This window comes from Neofelis nebulosa, chromosome 12, assembly GCF_028018385.1.
Source record: "Neofelis nebulosa isolate mNeoNeb1 chromosome 12, mNeoNeb1.pri, whole genome shotgun sequence".
Lineage (NCBI taxonomy): Eukaryota > Metazoa > Chordata > Mammalia > Carnivora > Felidae > Neofelis > Neofelis nebulosa.
In genome coordinates, this window is record NC_080793.1 from 33625055 (window position 1) to 33636616 (window position 11562).

General features: G+C 52.2%; 2 long non-coding RNA genes across 2 annotated transcripts in view; one reads left to right on the forward strand and one right to left on the reverse strand.

The window, feature by feature from the left end:
* Positions 1–1736, reverse strand: part of LOC131491620 (uncharacterized) — a 36763-nt gene extending 35027 nt beyond the window's left edge. Inside the window, exons 1-2 of the long non-coding RNA XR_009251552.1 lie at positions 1658–1736; positions 892–1046 (exon numbers count right to left, since the gene is read on the reverse strand). This is a non-coding gene — a long non-coding RNA (uncharacterized LOC131491620). The remainder of the gene's footprint in view (positions 1–891; positions 1047–1657) is intronic.
* Positions 1737–1927: 191 nt separating this feature from the next.
* Positions 1928–9303, forward strand: LOC131491624 (uncharacterized). The gene is made up of 3 exons (XR_009251568.1): positions 1928–3117; positions 6339–6559; positions 8450–9303. It is a non-coding gene; the product is annotated as an uncharacterized LOC131491624 (long non-coding RNA).
* The last annotated feature ends 2259 nt before the right edge of the window (positions 9304–11562 follow it).

Consider the following 11562-nt stretch of genomic DNA (forward strand, 5'->3'; position numbering starts at 1 on the left):
ATAGAGAGACAGAGGCCTGGACTACCGTAGTCCAGCACTTCTCTGCAGAGAAGTGGGTGTGTTGAAAGCATATTTAGGAATTAAAGACCACAGGACTTAAATTGAAGATTGGCTATGGAACAAGAGGGAGGGAAATGTCAAGAACGACTCGTACGTTTCTAATTTGAACATCTGGATGGTGACACATCACTCTTGGAGAAAGATGGGGTCTGTGATTGAGTAACGCGGGAGAGGACCGTGCATTTGAAAATAGATGTTACGCTCAATATTTTAACTTAGTAAATGCCAGCAAAACGTAGGGCATGGGAAGACCCCCTGATGAAAGACTTGGGTTCTCAATCCAGCTCCACCAACACGCAAATCTATAACCCTGAGAAGATCCCTTCACCCCACTGAGCCTCAGTTTCCCCACCTGAAAAATGGAGATGATAAATCTTATTCTAACTACCTCATACGACTACCATTTGATCAAATAAAATAATAGAAATAAAAATACATCCTAAATAGTAGAATGCAACCTAAACACAAGAGTGGTGTTAAGATTACAGCTAGCACTGTCTTTAGAGGTCACTTCAGCCATAACACCCCAAGGACTCAAGTCAGAACAAGACACGATGTCAACAGACCCAGAGACATAAATCTAGGAGGTGGCTACGTTATAAAGCTAATTACAGAGATTTACGCGGAATCATCCCAATATGTTTTCAGGCAAGGAATTTTTTTTTGTCCGTTATTAATGTCTCTCCCTCTCCTCACTCTCACTCAACCAGGGCTTTCAACCAGGGGCACCCCCACCCCACCAAAACCTGCTCTCAAGGTACCACCCACTGAGTGGCATTAAAGAGATAGCGCCAGGAAAACCTGACATGCAATCTTCCCAAGGATGCTTACCCAGCTCGCCCGCAGCACAGAAGCAAATCCTCTGACAGAGGCCGGAATCTGAACGGTGGGATTGGAGTCCAGGCAGCATACTCACAGAGGTACTGAGAGCGCAGTAAGCAGGTCACAAAGGACAAATGCTGGAGGAGTCCTCTGACCCCGCACACCTAGAGCAGTCAGGTTCATAGCGACAGAAAGTAGAAGAGTGACTGTCAGGGGTGAGGCGGGGATTGGAGAAGGGATGGGGATGGGGGGGGGGGGCATGGAGAGCGGGAGAGAATGGAATAATGGAGAGTCAGTGTTTAATGGGTTCAGAGTTTCAGCTGTGCAAGGTGGAAAGCGGTCTGGAGATGGATCGTGGTGATGGTTGCCCAATAATGTGGATGTACTTAATACTTGGAGCTGTGCACTTAGAAACGGTTAGGATGGTGAATTTTGCGTCCTATTTTACCATAATAATAATAATAACAACGTGTAGAGGAGGTTCAAAGTCACATCCTTATACATTTGTCAAACCCATAGAATGTACAACAGTAAGAGAGAAGCCTCATGTAAACTACTGACTTTGGTGATGAGGTGCCCATGCAGGTGTCTCGGTTGTAACAAAGGTAGCACTCTGGTGCCAGACAGTGGGGGAGGCCGTGCAGGGGCAGGAGGTTTATGGGAACTCTCTATCTTCTGCTCAATTTTGCTGTGAATCTAAAACTGCTCTAAACAATAAAAGTATTTTTAATAATAATAATAATAAAGTGGTACCTAGATGGTTTGCAGCGCTTACCCTGTACTCAAGCAATCATTCCAGAAAGGGACTCCACACACACGCACATGCACGGCATGCCGATGCACGCATGCACGACCTTCCCACGCACGCACGCGCGTTACGCCCACGCACGCGCATCACGCCCACGCACGCGCATCACGCCCATGCACGGACGCGCGTCGCACACGCGACACGCCTGTTGTGCGTGTGCGCGCACGTCATGCGCGTGCACGCACGTCACGCCCACACTTGCACGTCACGCCCACGCACGCACACACGTCATGCACATGCGCACAGCCCTGCCTACCCTTCGCTCTCGGCTAGGCAAGTAGAACTGGTCCTAGTTGTTTGGGCTCGTTTGGGGTTCGCTCTGGAGCTTTTAATATCCAAAGGCATCTTTGTTCTCGCCATGGAGCCATTGCTCATCTCATTTAGCTCTTACGTAAGACATGCTTTGGATCTGATATGTGGGGAAAAAAAACATTACCCATTTTACTCGTTTTGAATAAGCTAAAAATAACCATCCTTCCCATTTCCTGGAGCCAATAAAGACTGCTTGGAAAGAATAGAGGAAAGAAAGACACGGAATGTGAAAAAGAGCCGAGTCTGGGCATACAGAAACCTGGGTTCAAAGCCTGGCTCTGCCCCTCGTCTGTTGTGCGACCCAGACAAGTCACTCGGGCACCTCATCCACCAAATGAGAAGGTTGTGCCAGAACCTCTGGCCTTTGAGATGCCTGCGGCTCTGACATCCTGCTTTTCTGTGAAAAGTAAGACGGGGAGTTGAAGCATCTTACTTTGCTAGCCATCCAGGAGATGAGTCATTTTTATTATTCAGAAACTTTTCCAAATTAATTTTGACGTGGTCCTGTGTGGTAAGAAATAGCTAATGTCTTCTCTCCTCCCGTTCCTGTTCTAGTGTCTAGAAATAGTCATTCAGACTCACGGTCTCCCCTTTTCAACTCCTGCCACCCTCCCTGCCGTGCAGTTTCTGACTCCCCTATCCTTTGTAACTGATCCTGTCAAGGTCACTGTCACCTCCTGTGGTCGAATCAACAGGCATGTCCCAGTCCTTTTCCTACCTTGACTTCTTCTCAGGAACATTTCGCCATAGGTGACCATCTCTCTTTCTTGAGATACTCTCTTCCCTAGGGCTGAGAGGGAAAATGACTTTGCCCTCGCAGAGCCCTGAGTGCCAGCGCCAGGATTTGTACCCATGATGTTAGTGCCAAAGCCCCTGGGCCTCAATGCTGCAGGTACCATGTCAGCATTTTCCGTGATTTGCCTTCCCGCTGGGATCATTTTGCCACCACATTCTAGATTCTCCACGTGATTCAGTCCTTCACTCATTCATCAATGACTTGTCAACAGCCAACTCTTTACCAGGCACCAGATGATGAGATGGGGGTATAGCCAGACCAGCATGACCCCCGCTCTCCCAGCATTTATAATTCAGTAGAAGAGTCAGGCATTAAACAGGTAAGTACAAGATACATGTATAAATACAAACATGATGAGTTCTTGGAATGAAAGTGCCAGATGCTATGAGAGATGAGAACAAGGAGGACAGACAGGATGTGGGCAAATGCCACTTGGAGAGAGTGACAATGAAAGGAGAAGGAGCTGGCAGAAAGGATAGAGAGGGTGGGAGCTCACTGGTCAGCGGAGACAGCACACCCCTATTGGGGCCTGGTGGGGGTGGCATCTTGAAAGGGGTACCTGGGGGACTAGGCCTTGTCATTACCAACAGCCTCCTGCTTTTACTTAGATGGAGGTTTTGGAGTGGCTTGGGGAAGCCAATGAAGACTCTGGAGGAACTAAGCCCCTCCCATGCCTCCCCCGGCCCCCCATGAACACCACCCCTGGGGCCAGATCCAGAGGAGGCCACGGCTGGACCATTTCAGGGCCTACAAGGGGCCAGAGTGAGCGAGAGAGCAGAGCAATGGGCAGAGGGGGTCAGGCAGGGTCGGCTCCCACAAGGCCTTGGGGGACACCCTGAGGAGGCCTCCAGCTCAGGCTGCAGGAAAAACACTCTGATGATCCGTGGAGACTTGGCAGGGTGGGCGGGGAGTCAGGGGGGGCATAAGGGTAGCTTATGCTGACCCTGCTGATTTCCAGCAGGCGTAGAATCAGAAATATTTTGCCATAGCTGAGGTAATAAAACTGTTTCTCTCAGCTTCCTTGTGGAGGGCAAGCACTTGTATCATTACGAAGCCCTCAGAGCCCTCGGAGGTGACCTGGTCCCCCTCCTCCGCGCACAGATGAGGTACCCGAGGCTGGCGAGCTGTAGGGACTCCCTGGCAGGCTCATGAGACCAGTAAGCGGCACAGGTAGAACTGAAACTTTGTCTGCCTGGCTCCAAAGCCCCTCACCTTGTCCATGAGGCACCTTGGGATGCCACCTGAACCAGCCCACTCTGTCTTGCAGGTGAGGAAATGGAGACTCAAGGGCTGGGACCTGATCCCCAGAGGCCTGGCCCTGCTGCTTCCCCTGCTCCAAGCTGCCTCCTTTTGGGGTGGCAGAAGAGAACGTGTCCCTAAAGAAAGGCCATAATCACGTGGCTGTGAACAAAGCAGTGTCCCTAACAGTGTCCCTGTGGTAGGGAGCAGTGCAGGGCCCCAGGGGAGGAGGAGAGCTGCCGACCCGAGCAGCTGGTGTGGGAGCTGGAGCGGCTGCCTGCCACCCCCTCTCCCAGGAACATAAAACTCAGGAACGCGCGTTGGGCAGGAGCCCGTGGGAACAGTCCTGCGCTCCCCTCTCCAGGGGCCGCCGCAGCCACTGATTATGCTCCCTGCAAAATTCTGGCCCAACGACTCTGTCGTACAGAGAGCTGGCGCCGGGCGGGCTGCCACGAGGGGCTCACGGCAAGTCCACCGGGTCCAGGGCCTGTACCTCTAACCCCACAGAGACCACGTCTCCCAGGGTCCACACTCTGACCCTGGAAATCTGGAGCTAGTTAAGGGAATTTGGACAGATGTTGCTCTTTCCAGTTTCCTGTGGAAATTCAGCAAAACCAGGAGGCATCTCACTCAGGGGAGGAGATGAGATATGGGAGGAAAACTGAAGAAGTAAACACATGAGGCATTTGTTTGCGAAGCAGTTGTCCCTTTATGGCTCGGGGCTGGTCAGAAGGACGGTCTCCTCCAGCAGAGGCACTTGACAGCAAAGCAGGACCCTGGCCAGCCAGGGTGTCCACAGCGGTGAGCCCGGCCTACACACGCTTGGTGCTTGCACACTCCTGAGCCCTTGCACAAGCTGTTCCTGTGTTCGCAATGCCCTTCCTTACCTTCCCTTTCTAGAGAACCTCCCAACCCTCATGGGCCAACCGGGGTTCCCTGCCTCCCACCTTTCCAGGCCACAGTGGTGGCTGCTCCTCTGGGTTCACCCTTCACCCTGGGAACAGTTTCACAGGGATCTTGTTACCGTGGGCTTGGAAGGCAGTTTGTTGTTACATCTGTCTCCCCTGCGAGCCTTCAAGCCTTTGGCAGGTGTTCTACCTAATCAGCCTGTACAGAAGACCCCTGTAAATCTTGGGGGACAGACGGGGTGGGGAGAGAGAAATGGAAGGAGGGAAGGAAAGACGTAGGAAGAAGAAAGGAGGAAATATGGATTTCTTCAGGATATTTGCAAACCCCTAATGCTTCCTGATTGACTTGAGCCAACACTTGCCTCTCAGAATTAACATGCCTCCAGAAAATTCCACCATTAGGCTAGAATAAGACTGACCTGAGCACCACAAATAATAGTGGTGTAAAGGAGATAGGAGATCATTTCTCACTCACATGAAAGTCATACTGAGTATGGAGAGGCTGCTCTTCGAAGTCATCACAGGCCCAAGCTCCTCAGTTCCATTGCTCTGCCATTCCACGGATGTTGTACGCATACTGGTGGTCCAAGATGGCGCACCACCACATCCCCAGTCACGGGAGGGGCAAAGGGCAAGGGAAAGTACACTCCTCCCTTGTAAGGCGTGACTGGATTTTGGGTGCATCAGTCCCCTCACCGCCTAGGGCCATGCCTAGTGCAAGGCAGGCTGGGATTTGTGGTCTAGTGCTGAGCATCTGTATGCCAGGGTGAAAGTTCCATTTTAGTGTAAGAGAGGGGAAATGGATTTTGGAAACAACCAGAAATCTTTCCAAAATAACAACTGACAAAGGTTTTATTATTTATTTATTTATTTATTTTTAAAGTTTATTCATTTTTGAGAGAGAGAGAGCGTGAGCAGGGGCGGGGCAGAGAGAGAGAGGGAGACACAAAATCCAAAGCAGGCTTCAGGCTCTGAGCTGTCAGCACAGACCCCGACTCAGGGCTCGAAGTCACAAACCACGAGATCATGACCTGAGCCGAAGTCAGATGCTTAACCGACTGAGCCACCCCAGAGCGCCCCCCCCCCACTCCTTTTTAAAAACATATTTCAAAGCCACGGTATTTTCATGATATATTTGTCCATCTCAACAAACCCGTGAAGAAATTGAGGCTCAGGGGTGGAAACACCTTTGGGTGAAGGCACTATGAGTAGTGAAGGAATGGAACAAAAACCTGAATATGTGGTCTAAGTTGGTATTTCAGTTTAAAACCTCTCAAATACTAAAAAGAGGAGAAAGAAGCTATAACTGGGCAGCTCTTTATAGGGAGAAGATCTGGGGATCTGAGGTGAACCCCAGCTCAGTGTATCTGATATTATAGGTCTGTCCCCACAGCTACCTTAATTGAGGCTAATGTCCAGAACAAATAGATGAGTGGTCATCCTCCCCCAAGCTGGTCAAACTGTACCCGGAATGCTGTGTTCTGGAAGCCAGCCCTTAACAGGAACACCAAGAAACAGAAAGACGTCTGGAGGCGACATAGGCTGGGGTCTGGACACCCTGTCCCGTGAAGAAAGAATCACAGCTAAACACCATGGAGAAGGGCAAAATCTGGGGTATGTAACTCCTTATCTTCCCATCTCTGTCACAGTGAGGGCTAAGTGATCTCATCTGGGTGGCTCTGAGGAGCAGGACAAGGGCCAGTGGTTGTAAGTCACTGGGAGGCAGAGCCACTAGCGCAAAGAAAAGGAGGTAAAGAGAGTGGAGTAATGCCGCAGGTGTGGCCGGTGTGGCAGGTGGGGAGGCCTTGCTGTCAGAGGGCTCTCAAGCAGGGATGGAGATGCTGCAGAAAGGACTCTTCTAAGGCAGAAGTGTTTACCTGGAAGCTCCTGAGGGCACGTGCAGTCCGGTGTGTGTGTGCCCGGCAACCGCATGTGTGTACACGTGTGTGCTTCCCTGTGTACAGGGGCCATCGCTTCCTTGAGATTCTCAGAGGCGTCCGTGACCCGAGCAGGATTCCGTGGACTGGACCACCGGGCACCTCCAGGGCCCCTGGCCACTCTAAGATCCCCTGGCCCCAAGCTAGGAGCACAAACATCCCCAGTGAGGAGGGATAAGGAAGAATTCAGTGGCCTCAGGAAAGGGGGGGCTGTCTGGGACTGAAGATGGCACTACGAGTATGCCCCTGGGAGATGCCACGAAGTCTGACTATACAAGCCTCACTTGGCAAGCTTGGAGCAGACGTTCCTCCCCCTCCTAAGGCTGGAGTGGCCCAGCACCCCACTGCAAAGAATCCAGTGATCCTACATTTGTCACACACTAGGTGGGGAGACTGACACAAGGACCAGCCACATCAGTTGTGGGGCTCAGTGCCAAATGAAAATTGCAGCTCCCTCTTTCAAAAAGTATTAAGAATTTCATGATGGTAACAGTAGAGCATTAAACCAAGTGGGGGGCCCCTCAGTTGGGGGGGTGGGTAGTGAACAAGTCAAACGCCCAAGAAGCTGGCCTGATCAGATCAGAGACAGTCCAACAATGAGTTAGAAGCTCAACTCAGTCTAAAGCTCAGGCCTCCTGAGCCCCACCCCATCCCTAGTCCTCTTTTCATCACATCCCACCCCCTCACCCTCACCCTCTGAGCTTGGCTGCCTCTGGAGATCTAGCTACAGCCAGGCCGTGTGGTACCAGGGGAGGGAAGAGTGGTGAGGGCTTCATAGGCTCCTCATACCCTGAGGTCTCTGGTTCTATCATGTTGGGCAAGTGAGGCCTGACCTTTCCCGGGCCTGAAAGTTCCTCCGGGTCGGTGGGCTCGGCCCACCTGAGCAGTCCCATGCCACGCTCAGCTGATGGTGCAGGGGTGGGAGACAGTGCCAAAGAGGGGGAAGGCAGCCCCAAAGACAAGCTCTGGAAACCTCACAAGTTCACACCTGCTCTGTCCGGGACCGCCGGCAACAGTTGGGGCCAGGTCATTCTTTCCACGAACCAACAGAGCTTGGGGAGTGGTTGAACACTGTCGTGGTCATATTTGCTTTTAGAAAGACTTTGCTGCCAAGTGGGGAGGAGAAATTGAGATAGCAGGTCTGCAAAGGAGGCCACTTAATGGTCTATTCCATGGATCAGGGAAGAGAGGCTATGGGGTTTGAACTGAGACAACAGAAATGGGAAGGAGGGAGAAGACTGGCTTGGGAGACAGTGGGTAGGACTGAGAGCCTTTCAGTACCCCTTGGATGTGGGGAGTGAGTCTGGGGGTGACCCCAGCTTTCTGGCTTACGTGGCTGAATAAATGGTACTGCTGTTCAGTGAGAGAGGTGTAGCAGGACACTTGGTTCCAACTGGCTGACCTTGGTTACAATCAAACAGACCTTTACCAAAAGGAAAAAGGGAGCACACTGGCTCATAAGACTGAACAGTGTGAGATTAGAGTTCACTCACTCACTTCATTCACAGCAAGATCCAGGACCTCAAACCACATCATCAGTATATTCTCTCTCCTTCTCTTGGCTCAGGTACTCTGTGCTGACTGTCCTTGATGACTCCTCTTGCATTGTCACAGGATGGCCAGCAGCCTCATGGTCACAAGATGGCTGCCGACACCTCTCTGAGCTATATCCTTCTAGGTTTAAATCAAATAGAAGTAAACAAGAGCTTGTGTCTGAGCATCTCCACAAAAGTTCTGAGATTCACTCTGGTCAGACCGGCTTAGATCACACGCTGACCCTTGAGCCGGTAGTTGTGCTCACTGACTTGGACCTCACACGTGAGCTCTCCTGGAACCATGTGGACCACAGAGACTAAGAGGGGAAGGGGCAGATCCCAAAGAAACACGGTGGCTCTTGCCAGAGTGAAGGGAAACGTGCCAAGGAGACAAACCACATCTTCCAGCTTTGTGGACGAGTGTGGGCTGGAATGAGTTGTGCGGCAGCGTTGGCACAACCACGGGGAAGTGCTTGGCAGGCGGAAGGGTGGGGGAAGACCCAGAGTGCAGGCGGTGAGAGATAGGCTTCAGAGCGCAGGTAGCGCTGTGGACTTTGGAGCCATTCTGGACCCCCTGCCTCAGGAACAACAAGTCCGGCCTGTCGCGAAGGTCTCTCCGTCCCTTAGCGCTTCGGGATTTGGCGGCGGAGCAGCGGCTGCTGTCCTGCACCAGCTCCATCTGACAAGACTAGGTGGCTTTGTACCGTCCTCTCCCTTGGTTGATATCAGGACGTGAATATGTTTGACGGTGACGTGAGCCACTGATGCTGCAAAGGAACAAGATGCATGCCAGGCCTCGGTGCCAGGGCATGATGTGAGACAGCCAGGGTCCTTCGGGGCTGATGAGCGTGCACAGGGGATCACAGGCTGACCCCTCACTAGGAGTCAGAGGTGACTCCTCTTGCCTGCCCCCCCCCCCCTCTCTCTCTCTCTCTTTTTTAAATGTTTTTTTATTTGGGAGAGAGAGGGTGAGTGGGGGAGGGGCAGAAAGAGAGGGACACAGAGGATCTGAAGCAGGCTCTGAGCTGTCAGCAGAGAGCCCGATGCAGGGCTCAAACTCATGAACAGTGAGATCATGACCTGAGCCAAAGTAGGAAGCTTAGCCGACTGAGCCACCCAGGCGCCTCCCCTCTTGCCTCTCTTCAGCTGGTGGGTCTTTTGCTCTTGTCCTTTCTCCTCTTCCTTGAATGAAGACGAAGGGAATACTTAGTGGGAGGTGGGGGGGGGTAGTGAGACAGCCATCTTGCAACCACAGTGTGACAGGGATGTGCTAAGCATGGCCGTGTGGAAAGATGGAATGAGCCTCCCCCCCTAACAGTACCATGAAGCCTCCCTATCAGCCCCAAAATGCCTAATGCTAGGCATCCTCTCACATAAGAAAAATAAAGCCTTGAATTTTATTAAGCCACTGTTTTTCAGGTTTCTGACACTTGCAGCTGAATACAAGTAAATCCTAACTGGATAGACCCAGGTAACAGTCAGCATTAAAGCCAGGCCTGTGTTTGAGGTCTTCCAGGGAGAACATGCAGGGTCACAAGAGGATCCCATGGGATCCCAGGAAGTGTGGCTCAAGGATGTTGGAGAGGAAGTCTGGAGTGGATGGGGAGCTAAGAAATGTGGTGCAGTGGCCAGAGCCACAAGAGGAGACAATTCGAACAGGAGGCAGGGACGGAGCAGGCCAAATGTAGTGGTGAGATGCAGGGACATGGGGAAGAAACTTTGCAAGGGATTTAGTATATGAGAGGCCCTTGACCTGTCAGGAGAGGTTCAGTGCAGGGTTGGGGACAGAAGCGAAACCACACAGCGTGATAGACTCCCAGGCTTTGGGCAGCTCACTCATGGGGGAGGGGCGCTCGTGGAAGGACGATGCAATGGGAGGAAGCGGCCCCTGGGCCAGCTGCTGTCTTGTCCTCACTGCAAAGACCATTTCCCCTCTTTCATCCAGGATGAAGTCTAAACTCTTCAGCCTGGCGTCCAACCCCACCAAGATGTGGACCCAGTCAGGACCTGGCTCACCTTCCCAGCCTCCCTCCCCCACATTCCAGCAACACCGCTCCCCACTGTTCCTGGCCCTGCCGCCCCCTCCTTGGACCACCCTCCCCTCCCAATCGATGGCCTGCTCAGCCTTTCAAGATGGCACAGGTTGCAGCCTTCTATGATGAAGATGAGATCATTTCCTTTTTTGGGCTCCTCCCATCCCTCTGTGTCCACCTTGAAACATGACTGCCCGAGTCCAAGCAGGGTTTGCTCACTGGGGTAGGGACAGTGTCTGGTTGTCTGGCACATGTAGGGGCCAGTAGTCTCGGCCTTGGCGAGTCGTCCTGGGCCGGTGACAGTACGCCTTCCATGAAGCTCCCAGGGCAAGGGGAACATGCGAGCATCCTCAGGTCCACATCTGTCCCTTCCACTCCCACATCGCTGGCTTCTGAGAGCTCCAGAAGGGAGCAGAGCAATCAGCAGAGAAGCGCAAGGGCTTTCTTCCCTTCTCCTCTCTGGAGACTTTCCAGAGGGCAGCTGCATCCTTTCTCTTGTTTTAGAAGGAGAAGATGCGATTGTGACCAAATTTAGAAAACAACCAAAAGTTAAAATAAAACACAACCCATATTTAAAATCCATTTTGACAGCTCCACCCCGCTAAAAGGAGCATCTCTTCTGAGCAACGTGGGTGAGGGCTCAGCAGCAGAAGTGACAGCACGGCAGGCTGTGATGTCACCAGCTTGGAGGTCGCTGGGGAGAGGGGGTTCTTCCCACCAGAGATGGACAGGCCTGTCCCACCAGCACGGGTGGGATGATGAAAGCCCAGGGGGAGGTGGGGCTGGCATGGGGCAGATGCACACAAATTCAAGGAAGCAGCTTCTTGTTCTTGCCAATAGCTGGGGAGGAAGGATGCTTCTGGAAACTACCTCGGAGACCAACCACAGTGGATGGGCCCCTCCTTAGCACAGTGCTACTTTTAGCACATTGTTCTGCTGTGTTTTGTGAGGAACAGAGGGAAACCCAGGGAACCAAACAGTGTCGCTCACCTCATACAATAAACATAGCAACCAGGTACTGGGTGAGTGCTACATGCCAGGAGCTGAGCTAGGTGGTTGGTCGTTTTGATTTTGTTGTTGATGTTGTTGTTGTCGTTTTTAATATCGTTGCC